The sequence below is a fragment of the Neopsephotus bourkii genome, unplaced genomic scaffold (assembly GCF_033783945.1).
Source record: "Neopsephotus bourkii isolate Nb327-2 ecotype Australia unplaced genomic scaffold, CSIRO-AGI_Nbou_v1 NB_940, whole genome shotgun sequence".
NCBI lineage: Eukaryota > Metazoa > Chordata > Aves > Psittaciformes > Psittacidae > Neopsephotus > Neopsephotus bourkii.
In genome coordinates this window covers 1,947,001-1,963,622 of record NW_026901434.1, presented here as the reverse complement: position 1 = coordinate 1,963,622, position 16,622 = coordinate 1,947,001, and the positions used below count along the sequence as shown (strand labels likewise).

The 16,622-nt window shown below is 37.1% G+C and overlaps 1 protein-coding gene across 41 annotated transcripts in view; it reads right to left on the bottom strand.

The window, feature by feature from the left end:
* RBFOX1 (RNA binding fox-1 homolog 1) overlaps positions 1 to 16,622 on the bottom strand; it is a 1,299,775-nt gene that overhangs the window by 142,993 nt on the left and 1,140,160 nt on the right. The gene's annotated exons all lie outside the window — the stretch shown is intronic.

The window sequence follows — 16,622 nt, the reverse complement described above, 5'->3', positions numbered from 1 at the left end:
CTGTTAGGCTCCATCAATGGCTTAACGTCTGGCTCATGATCAGCAGTAGGTTAAATATTAGTGTCTCACATGGGTCAACAAGTTGGAGCATGATATTCTCAGCAAATTTTTGCCAAGGATAAACCTGAGGACTGGGGAATCAGAATCCTTATGCAGTTCAGTTCTTCACCACGGGCATCATGGAGTTTGAGGGAATAAAGTTAATTGCACATTCACTGAATGCCTTTCAGTTTTAGTCTGTATATATATACCTTTATTATTAAAGGTATTAAACCACAGAAATGTAATCTATATTAAATAGTAAATGCCTTGCTACTTACCCTTAGAAGCAGATTGTTCATAAACTATACATCTTTTCAATTGCAAATTAAATTCTACTATTTCCTTTTTCCCCCCCAAGAAAAAAACAAACTACAAACAAAATCTATAACCAACCAAAGAAACCAAACCCACCCAAACAAAAAAACCCCAAAACCAAACCCAGCCAAACCAATCTGTATATTGTTTACAGAGATCCCAAGCAATAACATCCAAAGGTATGTGCAAATTGCATATATTATTTTACTTGTAACTTTTCAGCAGGCAGAATTTTTAGCTTTTTATGTCCAACCTCAGTATTTTGAACAAATCAGGCAAGTATTTCTGAATTCAATATATCCACAAATCCTACTTAGCATTTCCAAGAGATAAGAATCATGATCCTCATGCCCATAAACTTGTGTTTAAAATGAAGTTATTTCATCAGAGCTGAATATAGATTTATAGTCAATAAATTCACCATTCTGCTTGTTTCTCTTCCTCAATTTTTCAGATAAAATTACAAAGAATGTAGAAATTAATTTTTTACCACTGCTTTCAGACAATGCCCATTTCCCATCTCTGTTTAATCTAGAAATTTCTATCATTTTGTTATTTATGGTGGAACATAGATGACCTAAGCAACTAACACAGCAATACCATCTTTTTAACACCAGTTAAAACAGCATTCAGGTTTTGGCACTGAAATGAAATGATGGAACATAATCTCCAATGTTATTTACTTCTCAAATTAAAATGACTATCAAAATATCATTGGGCACAAGAAACAGACAGACTGGCTTCCTGCCCCAGCTATATTTTGCTCTGCTTGTTATCACTGAGATCATTTGTGTTTATCAGTGAGATCAGTTAATGTTCATGGTAAGATGCTGTTATAACATTAACCAGTTGCTGTTTACTCCAACATTAGTCTTCAGCAAACTAAGCCACAACACTGAAGAATGGTACAGCTCTTCTTACCAATCAGAGAAAAATGGCAGTAAGATTTGTCTAGGCAATAAGAAATCTATTCCTAAACACTGCTGAATGTCACAACAGACTCAAAATAAACAAAAATCTATTACTAGAGTGCTGCAGTGAATCTGCTGTTATAAAGAAAATTAACAAAATCCTTTAATGGTTCCCAAAGCAGTGGAAAGACTTTCCCCAAGTATACTGATTGGGAAGTTCTGCTTTGTTAAATCTCTAAAATGCTTCTGTTACTACAGAAGAAACAGCCAATTTGTCTTTGTATTTTAGTTTCCCCATCTGTAGGATAGGGACTAAAATTGCTCTCAAATCTGCAGAACTGTATTGCTTCTCCATACACATCTTTGGAGACTTAATTTCTTACTAGTCCTTCTTCACAAGACTAAGCTTATATATATGGTAGCAAATCCTGCTATAATGCTGGCCTCTGCCACATGCCACAGGTGCTTAACCCTGGTATGTTTAAAAAACCCATTGCTGTACCAATATATTATTTTTTATAATTATAGGTTGTGGGACTGAGTACAAATGATCTTTCTCAGTTTACACTTTTATTTTGTGCCTCTGTGTGTAAGGAAGGGAGGGTGGGCTGATGGAAGACACAGTTTTTCCAAAACTGAAACAGCATGGAGAAAAACTTTGCTGTATTTACCAGAAGCATACGGCTAATTTATAGCAACCACATCCAACAGCATTTGTGTTTATACAGTGCAGTAGCATGTGTAACAGCCACAGCATCCAAGCTCCAGAATTAATGAAAATAAGCATCGATGCAGACTATACGAAGAGTTATAACCTGAGAACTGCTTTTAGTCCACATGAAGTGAGCTGGCTATACTAGAACACTAGTATAAAAGTGTTAACACTAGTACAAAAATGTTTTTCAGTATCTTATTCAGGATACTGAAAAATACTGAAAGAGTTCAGTATTTGCTGAGTGTGCACGTAGCAACACAGAGACCACAGCAAATGTGTTAGCATTCTGGCTGCGAAACAAATTCAGATTAGATATTGCTACACATAAATTGATAGTAGTTAGTATTCAATCAGAAAAGTGTTTTTTCTTTTAAACATTATAATCACATAGTATAGTACATCACTTGTGTCAAGTTAAATTTAATCATATCAGTGTATTTAAAGCAAAAAAAACTGAATACCTACTCACATACCCATGCCAAGAGGGACTCTATGAGGCTTTTATTTAATATTCTGGTATCTTAATAGGACAATTTTGGTATGTACTACACCCTCAAACTAATGCACACACGTTATGGCTGAACTCGCAGCATCATGTGTACTGTCAGTTACTGATGTTCTCCTCAAATCTGCCTATGCCAAAGGAAAGATATTTTCCTTGAAGCAGATACAGGTATAAGGAAAGTGTTGCTAATTTCCTTTAGAGTAAAGCAACATCATCTGCTTTCTACTAGTTAGGAGCAAATTGAAAGAAAATCAATAATTTATGAGCTCACTAAGGCCTACTGATTTTTGTCAGACTTAGTAGAACCAGGTATGCGAAGGGCTGTACTTCAGAAAAGCTGTTGGAGCTTCGCAACACAGAAACTTTAGAGGATTCTACTGCAATGTGCTTTTTCTACATATGTTTAATGGCTTATCTGAACAAAAATGAAAAATGATCACTATATAGTCCATCAGAAATAAACAAGACTTCAGCTGCCAGAAACTAAATACAACACCACAAATGTAGAAACATTAATGTTATTCTGGAAAAGTAACTGAAACTGCTAGGTGGCACATGTTAAGCATGCACTGTGGCAAACTCAATCCATCTCAGAAGACATAAAAGACTGCATGAACAGAATTTAGGCTCCAAAACAGGGACCTAAAAGGCAGAAGTCTACCTCTAAAAATTTAGTGAGTTTATCTTGCCAAGCTTTTTAGTGCATTTACCTCTCATTCAAATCCTGATTTAATTTTCCCGCTTTTAAATCTCCCTCTACCTTGCTCAGTCTCTTCCCTCTTTATTATTTTCTCTGCATCCTTTTTCTACACCTACCTGAAAAAAAAAAACTGATTCTCCAATTTAATATTTTTTATTTATTTTTATTGCAACAATTGAGAGTACAGTAGAAGCAAAATGCTGACATGGTAACATGCTAACTATGCATAAGTATGGACATGAAAAGCAATGAATGACCTTTGTATATACACCTTAACTGTTACGCAAAATATCTTGGGTAATTTTGAACTATTCTGAGCAGAAATCTGAGGCTCTAAAAAAAGTCAGATTTTTTTTTTTGCCTGCTCTCATTTATTCTAGGTACCACTGTAGCAAATCGATCCAGGATTTGGAGAATGAAAAGATATTTTGGAACTTGACACAACTATGGCACTTCCCATTTGTTGAAGAAGTGGTAAATACGTTAACCACCTTCAGAAATGACCACCAAAGGGTCACTGCTCACCAATCAACCTCATGTGGTAACAAAAATGTTCAGTGTTTAAAATGGACTCTTAAATTACACAATTATTAATATTTCCACTGCCTAAGGTGCTAAAGAATAGCAGGAGAAAAAAAAAAAAGCAAACAAAACCCCTCCCAAACCCAACAAAGCACTGAGCTAATTTCAATTAACAAAAGGCAAAAAAGCAGATTTAAATCCTCCAATAAAGGACCAATATTCAAATCTCCAATGCAGACAAATAGAGGTCTGCAGTGACTTATCAGCATCAATCAAGAAAGGCAATGCACATACGATATTCAATTTTAGTGTCACACTAACATATGTATGTGTTCATGGTATCAAACTAAGAACTAAATTCAATGGAGAGTTATGAAGTACAGTAAATTGATCTGAAAATGTTGTTTGCCAATAAGGATTATTATAGTTATTTTCTAATAACTGTTTTAACTTCATTTTAGTAACACAGATTGAACACCAGTTAAATAGCCTGAACTCAAGACCTCTCACACACTTCAGAAGCAAACAAATTAAGATATATTTTCAGTTAAACAGAGAATCTGACATTGATTCAAACAATGTTAGCAGTACACATTGCAAAAGTCTCCACTGCTCTATGCTGCAAAGTGAGAGCGGGGTGAAGTTACTCTAAACTTAGCCCCGATATCTGTATGTCTTGAGCTTTAAAAATTTAATACCTTTTGCTTCCAATTCTTACATACACAAGCCAGAAATTCAAAAGCATAGTATGCAACTAGAATTTGTTGGCTACCATATTACATTTTGTGAATCTGAAAGAGCAACATCATTGCACCATTTCACTTAAAATAATCATTAAAAATAAATAAAATAGCTAACTACTAACCCCTGCACTGAGTCACATAGTCCAGCTAAATGGTAGTTCCCATCACCTTAGGTGAAAAGAAACCTTTTAATAAAATTACACAAAGCAAATAGTTCAAAAGTAAAAGCAGAGCATCTATCAGTCTGTGTGGAAGCTCAGTGTAATTAAGCTTTCCCTTACACACTGCAACTTTCTGATGCAAACAGCTCCACATTCACACTGTAGCTTGCATGCCCTCAAATTCTCTTGTCTGTAAGTTTTTAAAATAAACTCAGTCCTTTCTTTGAAGAATAATCTCAGTCAAGTTTTATTTAGGAATCACCTGTGGTTCATCTACAAATAACACTGAGTTTTGAAATAAAAATTACTTCAGAATGAGAAAAGAATAAGTAATACAGGACTAACAAAATCCTCTATGACTGCATTTGCAGGTATGTACCATTAATGCTTATGTACATTTAAGCGTTTGAGACAGTCCCACATGACATCCTTGTCTCTAAATTGGAGACATCGAATGATAGGTGGACGACTCAGTGGATAAAGAACTGGCTGGATGGCCGCACACAAAGAGTTGTGGTCAATGGCTCAGTGTCCAGCTGGAGACCAGTTACGAGTGGTGTCCCTCAGGGACCAGTGTTGGGAATGGTCTTGTTTAACATCTTTGTCGCTGACATGGACAGTGGGATTGAGTGTGCCCTCAGCAAGTTTGCCAGTGACACCAAGCTGTGTGGTTCAGTTGATAAGCTGGAGGGAAGTAATGCCATCCAGAGGGACCTTGACATGCTTGTGAGGTGGGCTGATGCCAACCTCATGAAGTTTAACCATGACAAGTGCAAGGTCCTACACCTGGGTTGGAGTAATCCCAGGCACAGCTACAGGCTGGGCAGAGAAGAGATTCAGAGCAGCCCTGCAGAGAAGGACTTGGGGGTGCTGGTCAATGAAAAAATGAACATGAACTGGCTTCAGTGTGCACTTGCAGCCCATAAAGCCAACCATATCCTGGGCTGCATCAAAAGGAGCGTGACTAGCAGGCCAAAGGAGGTGATCCTGCCCCTCTGCTCTGGTGAGACCTCACCTGGAGTATTGTGAGCAGTTCTGGTGTCCTCCACATAAAAAGGACATGGAACTGTTGGAACAAGTGCAGAGGAGGGCCACAAGGATGACCAGGGGACTGGAGCACCTCCCATATGAAGACAGGCTGAGAAAGTTGGGGCTGTTCAGCCTGGGGAAGAGAAGGCTGCGTGGAGACCTCATAGCAGCCTTTCAGTGTCTGAAGGGGGCATATAGGGATTCTGGGGAGGGACTCTTCATTAGGGACTGTAGTGATAGGACAAGGGGTAATAGGTTAAAACTTAAACAGGGGAAGTTTAGATCAGATATAAGGAAGAAGTTCTTTCCTGTAAGGCTAGTGAGGCACTGGAATGGGTTGCCCAGGGAAGTTGTGAATGCTCCATCCCTGGCAGTGCTCAAGGCCAGGTTGGACAGAGCCTTGGGTGACATGGTTTGTGTGTGAGGTGTCCCTGCCCATGGCAGGGGGGATTGAACTAGATAATCTTAAGGTCCTTTCCAACCCTAACTATTCTATGATTCTATGATTAAATAATCAGGTGTACGTTAACTGCAATTTAGAAAACAACCCCACACAGTTGACACCCAGATTTCACATACGCTTTCAGGAGCACGAAAATGTATCTGCCATAAACGTATAACAATTCAGAAGTGGTTGAAGATATTCATAAGTATGTATATTGCCATTTTGTAGTTCCAGTCTACTCAATCCAGTTAATGCAGTTAACTGTCATCAAAATAAATTTCTCAAAACCAGTAGAGAAGAGACACCAATATTAATAAATAATTACCTTGAACCAATCTCTTTTTTCATGCATGAAACTTCTACTTCCCAGGAAAGCTTATGGCGCTAGGTAATTTTGGACAAATAGAACTACCTATATATAAATGATAATGTTTTCTCAGTGATCATGGAAGCAAAAGAGGAATTTCAGATGTTTCCAAGAAGTTAACTAGATAAATACAGACAGCCAGAGCTTGGTTTCCAACAAGGAAGTCCTTCCCCCTGACCAACAGTTCATTGGGATTGGAAGTTCACTAGAATCCACAGTTTTTATATTCAAATATAATCCAAACTTTCTGCATGTTGCTGTAAACGACAAAACTTTTGAAGTGTTTGGAAGTAAACAGGTCAATTTGTGCAGACTCTTTGCACAAGGTTGCATTCATTTTTCAGAGATAACCATGTCCTGTGAAGATACTCCACTGAACGTAATTTTTTGTTTCACATATCACTGCTTCTGCTTTGCAGAAATTGTTACAACTTTTTAACGTAAAGCTGTTGAACTGAGCAAGAACAGTGAAGTAGAAGCATAGGTCCCGTCTGACCTAATTATGGAGATACTATGTTAGACTAAATGTTGTATTATGTACCAGTTTTAGGAATATACTGCACTTTTCTGTCAGATCATCATCAAGGAAGTGACAATGCCCAACATGTCACCATCTGCAAGCTCAGAAGAAATCTGGGTGCTCCTTTTGTGCATCTGCACTATCAGCAGGTTTGGCTTTTTGAGCCCCATTATTGTTCAGTCTATGCAACCCAGCTCTCCATGAAGCCTGGGCACATAATATATTTTTGCCATCTCAACCAGCAGACTGTGAGCCTCTAGACAGAGAGCTTCTTAAAGCATCACAAACATTTCTGGAATGACCTGTCTGGGTATTGATTACACTTAGCAGCAGGCTTCTGGAAAAATAAGCAAGGTAAGGAACAATTCAGGAAGATGGAATTTAAGAGCGTTTAACTACCCTCTTCGTTCTATGGTCTGCAGCCCAAGCTCCTGCTCAAAGCTGGGTTAGTTACGTCACCAGGCCCAGGGGATCAGGGCCAAGAACAAAGACTAAACACTCTCTAGGCAATCTGTTCCAATGCTAAACTGTTCTTATGGGGAAGGTTTTTCCTCATGTCTAGTTGGAACCTCTCTTCTTCTTGTCTTGCCTCTTGTCCTCCCACTGTGCACCTCTGTGCAGAGACTAGCTCCATCTTCTCAACAGCATCCTGGTAGACATCAGAAGGCTGCTATTAGTTCATACTGGACCCTTCTCCAGGATAAGCAAGTACAGTTCCCTCATCCTCTTACCACACGGGATGGGATCATCTTGGGGGCCCTCTGCTGAACCTACATTAGTTGATCAACATTTTTCTTGTATTAGAGGGCTCCAAACTGGGGTAAATACCTTAGGTGTGATTGAACAAGTACCAGGTAAAGGAAGATCATCACGTCCCTCAATTTAGTGGCTATGTTCCTGTTTATACAGCCAGAATACTGTTGGCTTCCTCTGCTGCCAGAGCAAATATACTGAACTAATACGATTACACTAATCCAGTAGAAATTCATTGATGGAAATGCTTGTATTACACACTGACATGAAGATCTGTTCAGCTGTAAGCAGGTCAGAATGGCTTACAGGAAAACCAATGTGAGGGGCAAAGAGGTTATGAGACTGTATCTTTCTGGACAAGCAGAATGACAACATAAGAAGCTTGGATAGTCTCACTATTATCCTCTTGTTTCCAAAGAAGAAACAGCTCTGCCATTACAGAAGTTTCAAGTTGGAGTCAGAATTTCAGTACGAAGGAATTTTAGTAATAATGAAAGTATCTTATTTAAGAAAGTCCTGACCAATTTATCTTGCCTCTAAGCATCAAAGAAAACTTTGCATTCTTTCCTCACAGCACACACTACCAGGCATGATCATTTTAACACAATAACTGAGGTAAATACAAGCGTGAAAGGGTAGGACAGACAGTGGGGAATGTGTACTTTCAAGGTAAAAGTAGATAAAGATATTATGAGTACTAGCATTTACATAGGGAGTTGCATCACCCACCATAAGCCAGTTATTTAGTAGGTTGCTTAACAGCTAAGAGAGCTCCTCACCCTACCTCTATCCCATTTAACACATTAGCTTGTACTAATGGTGAGCTCTCATCCAGAAATACACAGCACCTCTGCCTGGGGGTATTATCACATGATGCAAATGAAGTTGTAAAGAGAAATCAACTCATCAATCACAATCACAAGGGGACACTGAGCAATGAAAAAGGATTAGCATTTCAGCCCTGCTCAGGTCTTCCCTATCACCACCCTACTTTAATTAAATACCACCTCAAGTGCTTTATTACCATTAGAATTCTCAGTGCTGAAGTCTAGCATTCTGGAATCTCAGTGCTAAAGCTAATTAGAAATGAGAAAAAGAAAAATGTTCATTAAAAAAATGCAGGATTCCCCTAATAGAAATGAGCTACACCTTAGAATAAAATTCTGCCTTTCTGTGGATTTAGAATAACATGTTAAATAGCTTTCATTAAGGTGAAACCTTACACTTTGAACCACATGCCTGCTATTGTCTTTCATAAGTAAAGCTAGGTTTAGCTTTATCTACCAAACCACTTAGAATTTAGAAGATTCCTGGCTTATGGTTAGCTGATAAGAGCATTAATTCCTCTTCTTCTAACATTTGATACGCTAATTTGAATTTTTCAGACTTGGCACACTCAAGGGCTTTTTGCCTTACTTCCCTGGATATACATAAGCTAGTCATTACTATTTATGAAGGCGATGAAAGAAAACATTAAACAGTCAAAGAAATATAAATCTTAGATTCTAACACAGAGAGTGCAACAGCAGGATTAAAAACAAAACAAAATGAAAAAAAAACTGAAGCAAATAGAAAGACATTTGCAATTTAAAGCAATACAATATAGCTGAAAAGCAGTTTTCGTTTCCACTTGACTGCCAAGTGACCTGACTCTGGATTTTATGGCTTTCCCAGGAACAAGCTGATGATATCAGTAACATCCAAACTTAGCAGTGAAATTGCACTGTCATGTGCAAAAGTGAGAAGCAGACAGAACTTCTGATTTAAGTGATGTTTTCCTAATATTTAGCTATATTAAAATGGAATATAAATCTGTTTTCTGTTCAGCACATTAGATAAATTTACCTTTCTACAGAAGACCTGAATAAGGCTGACACCCCACTCAGCTAATTAGGGAGAGGCTTTCTTGTCCAATTTTGTGTTTCAGACTTAATGCTAGATGATTTCCCAATGCAAATAATCCCTTAAATATTAACAATTTAAGACCTATAGTTTGTAAAATATAATACGCATTGTTATTTGCATAATGTAAAAAAAAAAATTTACTTAAATTTAGCCCAAATTTATGGGTTTTTTTTTAAGTACCAGTTAAATGCTTCACACTAATGAAAATACTATTACTTCTAATTCCAAATGAAACAGATGGCTTGATATAGTTACTTATTCAACATATGGAAACCAATTACTGAGCTCTGAAGAATCAACAGCAAACTCTCAGTCATTTTTAATTCAATTTGATTAGTAAGAACAAAATACAAGAATACAACACATAAATGAAAGAATCCAGCTTCTAATATGAATGCTTTAGTTTGAACTGTAATGGAACAAGGAAGGTGTCAAAAATATCTGAGCTATGATATTAGATATTGTTTGTAGCACTGTTTTTTGCTTATGAGCATTTTTTACAGAAAATAACAATTCGCAATGCATGAGCAATTTTACATTCATCTACCACCTTAAACCCCCCAAAATTAGAAGTTCCTCTGTAAACATTTCTCTCATCATAAATATGCATATAGATGCTCCTGAAGCTTCTTCTGAAACAATGCTTCCAAAGCAAGACACAAAAACCATTCACAAATGGATCAACTGACAGAAGATTTTCTCAGAGACAGCAAAAGAATATACTGTGCAGGTAGCAAGGAAGGTGTGAGAGTGCTGCACTGCTCATTGCTGGGACTGGCCAACATAGCAGGACTTGCTTTTCTAGTCTGGCAAAGCAAATGAAAACTGTTATTAAACTGCAAGGAATAATCAACACACCAGTTTTACTACTATTGTGAAAAGCATCATCTCTAACAACATAACTGTAGCTGATGCTTTGGAAAAGTAGTAAGAGCAAATGATTCTTACCCTGGTCTTATCATTGCCATTTTCTTCAGTCAAGGATGTAGAAGTTTGTCAGCTAGGTCTGTGTCAGTTTATCATTGCCTTAAATACAATCAGTAGCTAAAGTGAATTCAACTACTTTATTTTCCATCCCAAGCAAACTGCAACTTTCTAAAGCTCTAGCAAAACTTTGCCATTTTTGCTTAATTTCTTCCTATAAGCTTATATAACAATATATTTTAAAGGTGCCCCTGCATTATCCTCAGCTGGTGGGCAGAACTGTACTTCAGAATATTTTTCAGAACTCCATTTGTTAAAAGGAAAAAAAGGCTGCTTAGGCGGTTAATGTTTTCTATGCAGAACAGTCACTATGTGGGAGTGCCTCATTTGCATAGTGGTGTGTGGGTAGGAGTTGGACAAGCACACTGAAGGGTATGACAATCAAAACCAGATATGTGGGAAATTCTTTTAAATGTAAAGAGACCTCACCCAGGTTTTACTCACTTAGGTAAACATTATTTCTAAGGGAGAAATACATTTCTGCAAGGGAGAAAAAAATAAACTACTCATGAGGTAAAAACTGGCTCTAAGCACTGCAATTTCTATGGTGCACCAACCTACACCCAAGAACAATTTCTTATTCTATCCTAGGTCTAACAGAGCAAAAATCAATGAGAAATGGAATTTTGATCAATGTTAAATATTTGCATGTGATTTTACCAGTTAATGACTTGCAGAACATGTTATAGCTGATTTCTACCACTGTCATTCTGTCAATTTAATAATAGATCCCTCTTTTGATGTAATGACTGCCATTAGCATTCCAAATATAGTGAACCATTTTGATAATCTTTCTACAGAGGAGAAACCTGAAGTAAAAACGTAAAACAGAAGGCAACCTGGGCCAGTTTATTGTGCACAGTACTTGTCTTTAATCCACTGGTCACTGGAAATGTAAATCCAGTTCCTTACCAAACTGGGAGAGAGTAAATTCCTGATTTGAACCAATTTGAGGCTACTGGCCAGCAAAAAATTACTCTGCAAAAGCCAAAATGAAAGCTTGATTTTTCAAGCAATAGAGATTTTTAAGCACTCCATGCAACTGCCTTCTCCTTTCTAAACTCAGCTGACCAAAGTGACTCATGCACTTGGCAAGAAAATTACACATTGGTACGAATTTTGAAACTTGGTTCTGAGGCCTATCTGTGCATGATGTAACCATCCACCAACTACACTGATTCTAGGGAGACTCTTCAAGTTTTCATAAGCTCACAATGTGGTCCAATCTACTTTCATGTATTTTACGAGCAACTGCTTTCTTCTGCTGGATAGCAACACAGACATGTGGGACACTCAGCCTACATCAAGAGCCCATTCGTTAAGCACTTCCTCCTGCCCCTGGGAGCAGTACTCACAAAGCAGTGATAGACCTTGCCTGGACACTGTTGCCCCACATCACCTATATAATCTGTTAGAGGTTAGGACAGTGTCTACAAACAGCTTGGGCTTAGCCTTCTTCAGGAAGCAAATACTCTGAAGATTCCCTGATCAGCATCCTCAGGTCTTTCCATGCTAAATTTAGCAAGTCATAGCACACAACCTAAATAAGCTACTACCATTTACTCTCTATCAGTTTTTAAAATAAACAATAGGGATTGGTGTATTTCTTGCATTTCCTCTGCATTACCATAATTCAGACAATATAGATTTACACAGATATAAAAGGAGAGCATGAATAAGGAGATTTATTTCTCTCTCTTTTCTTTTACATGTGAAACAGATACATGAATTTCTCCTGGAAAAGGACATTCTACTTAGACAACTCCTGTATTGACCACTCCTCGAAGACAGTATAAGCTCAGACAGTGATTCTTCAAGAATCCCAGCTTATGACTGTTTAAAAGAAGCACTGTATTAGTGTAACAGAAGAATCTCACCTCATATATAAGAGACCCTCCATGGTAAGGGTGCCTTCCATATAGGAAGAAGCACATCCTAAGCAATCCCCCTCACCCAACCTGCATTCATGTGGGAGCAAACACCGAGATGTGTTTTCTATGTTACTAACCAGTTCCATACTATCTGGCAAATTTCACATGTATTTTATTACGTATGACATTACATATGATCACTTCAATTTAATTTTAAATAAATGGATGTAAACTGCTATTTAGTTACCATGTTCTAAAAACAACGCACAATGTAAAAAAGCAGGGCAATTAAATATGCCAATCTTACAACCTGCTGTGCTAAACAAATAGTCATCTCCACTATAGGTGTGTTGCATAATTTTCTTGGGAATTTTCGAGTGTTTCAAGAACTGATGGACCTATTCAATTTCTTAATATTACCTCAGGTAATAAAATAATAAAAATAAATAAAATAAAATAAATTTACCAGCTAGGTATAATAAATAAAACCAAAACCCAACAAAATCATCCACAAAACCAAAACACCTTCCTATAGGGAAAACAATCCAGCCCTTAAAGGTTTTCCAGAATAACCTGGAGGTGGTGAAAATCTTTTTAGGCCTTTTTGCTTTCTGGTGAGCAATGCTAATGTTTGTTCAAGACCAGTATAACCATGCTATCCTTCAAGTGCCAGAACACTCCCTCATGAGCTTCTGTGAAAAAAAGCTCAAGATTACTTCAAACTTTTTGATCAGCAATTTGAAACTACGACTTTTCCTTCATGCAGATGAAGAACACTCACACCTTGCCTTCTGCCAGCTCTGCTGTAAATATAGACTGCTGCACTTCAGCCAGTCTCGATGTTTACAGAGTGAGCTTGAGCTCCCAGTCCTATCATTTTGTTTTATTCCATTCCATGGTCATTAACATCCAGGTTTAGTGGAGAAGCCATTTAATTGTTCAGTCAAATAGTGGATTTCAATTTGCTGTTAAGTTATGACATTAAGAAATACTACTGCCTAGTCCATACTGCAGAACATTAAAAAGATGCTCACTTCACAAATGTGAGAGATGTATAAATGCGGCATCAAGTGATTAATCTGAAAAACATTAATGACACACAAAAGACATGTGAAAACAAAACCAAAAAGTATTTCTATGGCTTTTAATTGTAAAACAGGTTTGGGTAAAATAAAACCTGAGTCTGTAAGAGGTACTGCATTCTTCTGCTACAATTGCTCTAAAAGGCAGGTATCTGTGAATTTGGTAACAGATGCAACAACATGACTGCAGTGTATTGTTAAAAATCAAGCCTTCCTCACTTTTTATGCAGATGCAAAATTAAAGGCTCCTTCCTCAAAGATACTCCCTATACACTAATATACCCTGTATCTGGTGATTTAGCTAGGCTGTAAAACTTCCTGCATGTAATATATAAAGCAGGGAAGAAGTATGTCATAAAAGAGATACTTGCACTAGGTCTACGAAGTTTAGCCTATTTGCTTATTATAAATCCTTGAGTGGGAATTTGGCCTCTTTTTATTCAGAGACTTTAAATTTTGCCTTTAAAATACCTGTTGTAAGAGCATCCACCATAGTAATGACTAAGTTGGCATTTCTTATTGATGTGCTCACAAGGCCCAAACATACATTGTGAGAAGCACAGTAACAGCATAGTCCCATTGTTTCCAGCTTAGTACTATTGGGCACAGGCCTATATTATAAAATACATCCAGTTTTCCTCGGAAAGCCAATAAGGAGTTAGTTAATGTCACAAACTAATTTGCAGCTAAAAGCAAGTTAAGATAAAAAAAATTACAAATGACATTTAGGAAGACACAGATGATTCCCAAGAATTAAACAAGCAGCATATTGAGAGAAAAATCAGTTTTCACAAATGGATCCACAGTTTTAGATAACATACAAAGTGATTAATAAAAAATGATGCTGAACAGGGATTTCTCAAAAGCTTCTCTTTCCAGAAAAGGTAAGACTGTAGCACTAGTTAAATGTTCCCATACAAGATCCTCATTTCTGCTAGGAAAAGTATGCAAGTGCAAGAAACACAGCTATCGACACATAACCAGAAAATACTGCTGCTTGATCACCGTCTATAGAATCTGAACTCCAAATCTAAATGCAGTATCTGGTGAAAAAAAAAAGGGGGGGGGGGGGGGGATAAAAACACTGTTTCTCAAACAAAGGACAAAAGCAATAGGTAGAGATTATGAGACTGTTAATTTATGAAGTTTAACTCACAGACGTTTTTCAGGTTGGTTTGTTTTTTAAGATTTGAATGTATCACACCAGATCTTCACCTTCCACTTTTGGACTATGAGAAGCAGACAGAGAAGATACAACAAAGCAAATTTAAAGAGGTTGTTAATTCTTGATCTGTCTTAAAAGTATGTATGTGATGCTGATAAGCAATGTCAGGGAGGAACAAAGGTAGCCAAGGAAATCTCTACTACCAGTTGTTTTTTTTTCTTAGAAAAACCTAACTATTTCTACAAACAATCCCAATACAGCAAAATTAATTCAATCTTATATCTTAATAAATTTTTTCATTACTTTTATTTTACAGAACAAGCACTAACCACTTTCAGATATTTTGTGTACTTTTCTGAATTCTTTTTGCTAATGTTGTCATTTTAAGGATGACCTGTTTAAACCTACCAAAATAAATTACTTCAATCCTGTGAAAAATGACATTATTTTGATTAACGCTGATAAAGATGGCAAATTCTAGTATTTTATGAATAGTGCACGTGTCTCAGTGGTGTTTTCTTTCAGTAATGTTCAGTCACTTTAGGAGAACCCTTTTTTTGTGACTGATTTTGGCTATCTGCCACAGGCAGCACAGATTTAAACATGCAAGAAAGATCCTCAGCAGCGTGAATTCTCAAAAACCCTCCCTGTCATTCAGGTTGGAAAGCTCAGTATTTTGATGTAGCCAGAATATAGGTTTGACATTTTTCATATAGGAAAATAACTTGCTAACAGGTGAACCACAAACAATTAGTATACGAAGGTAACAGGGAAGGAAGAGAGGGCAGCAAATACATTCACACTGTTCCATCACTTTTTTCAGAAATCTCTTGTGGTCTGGTCCATTTAGCACGTGCTAAGCCTAAACTGTATACATGCATCTTAAAAAACTGTCAACAACAGAAGTACAGATTCATTTTTAAGTCTGCTCTCTTGCTGATAACTACTGTTTGTAAAAGAAAGATCATCCTTCTGGTCCTTCTCTGACTCACATACACAAAAAATGGTATGGACTGCTCTCAAGCAGAAGCCAAAAGAATTAAAACAAGCCCCTGTAAACTTGACTTGCATGTAACTGATGCCATCTTAATAAGGTGAGAGCAGCTTTTAATTCCCAAGCAGATTCAGAAGCTGCAGCCCGGTCCCTGCCATACGGAGACAGCCTGGAAGCTGTCAAGTTCACTTAGTGAATTTCATCTTTGGGGAGTCAGTCAGGCAAGCTACATCAGAATAAACAGGATGCTGCTGAGATCTGGAGGCTAATGCTGGTACAGGCTGGACTACTGAACCAAAAAAATAAAGTATTTTAAATAAACATGTGGTGACTAGAAAAATTAACAATAATTAAAGCTGTATAAGCACAAAAACAACTACATGTGATTTTTACTGGGCTCTGAAAGATATTGTTCTCTCTCTGACTTCAGGAATTAGCCAGACTTTCCATTTCTTTCCATTACTCCTTGTATAGTAATATATAACAAGAATATTTAAGGCTTTATATCAGGTTTATGTATTGATGATTTTAAACACCCTATTTAAATGCTATACCTAATTATACAACCATTTAACATTTGTTCAAGGAGACATAAAAGTACACAATATCATGTTTATATGATCAATACGCAAGTCTAAGCTGCTTCTTCGTGCTTCAATACAGGGATACAAAAACTGGGGTCTCCAAACCTATCACATTCTTCTGATGGATGGGGATAAGATAGAGTTTGTTCTGCTCTGGGTAAAAGCCAGAATGTTAAATGTAATCTTCTGCACATGCTTTTACTGATATTCAGCATAAAAATAAGCCTTATCCTTTTTTATTAGTTGGCTTGAGCCAGAACCAATTCTTTTGATGTCACCTAGCTTATAAAATGCAACACTATAAGCAAG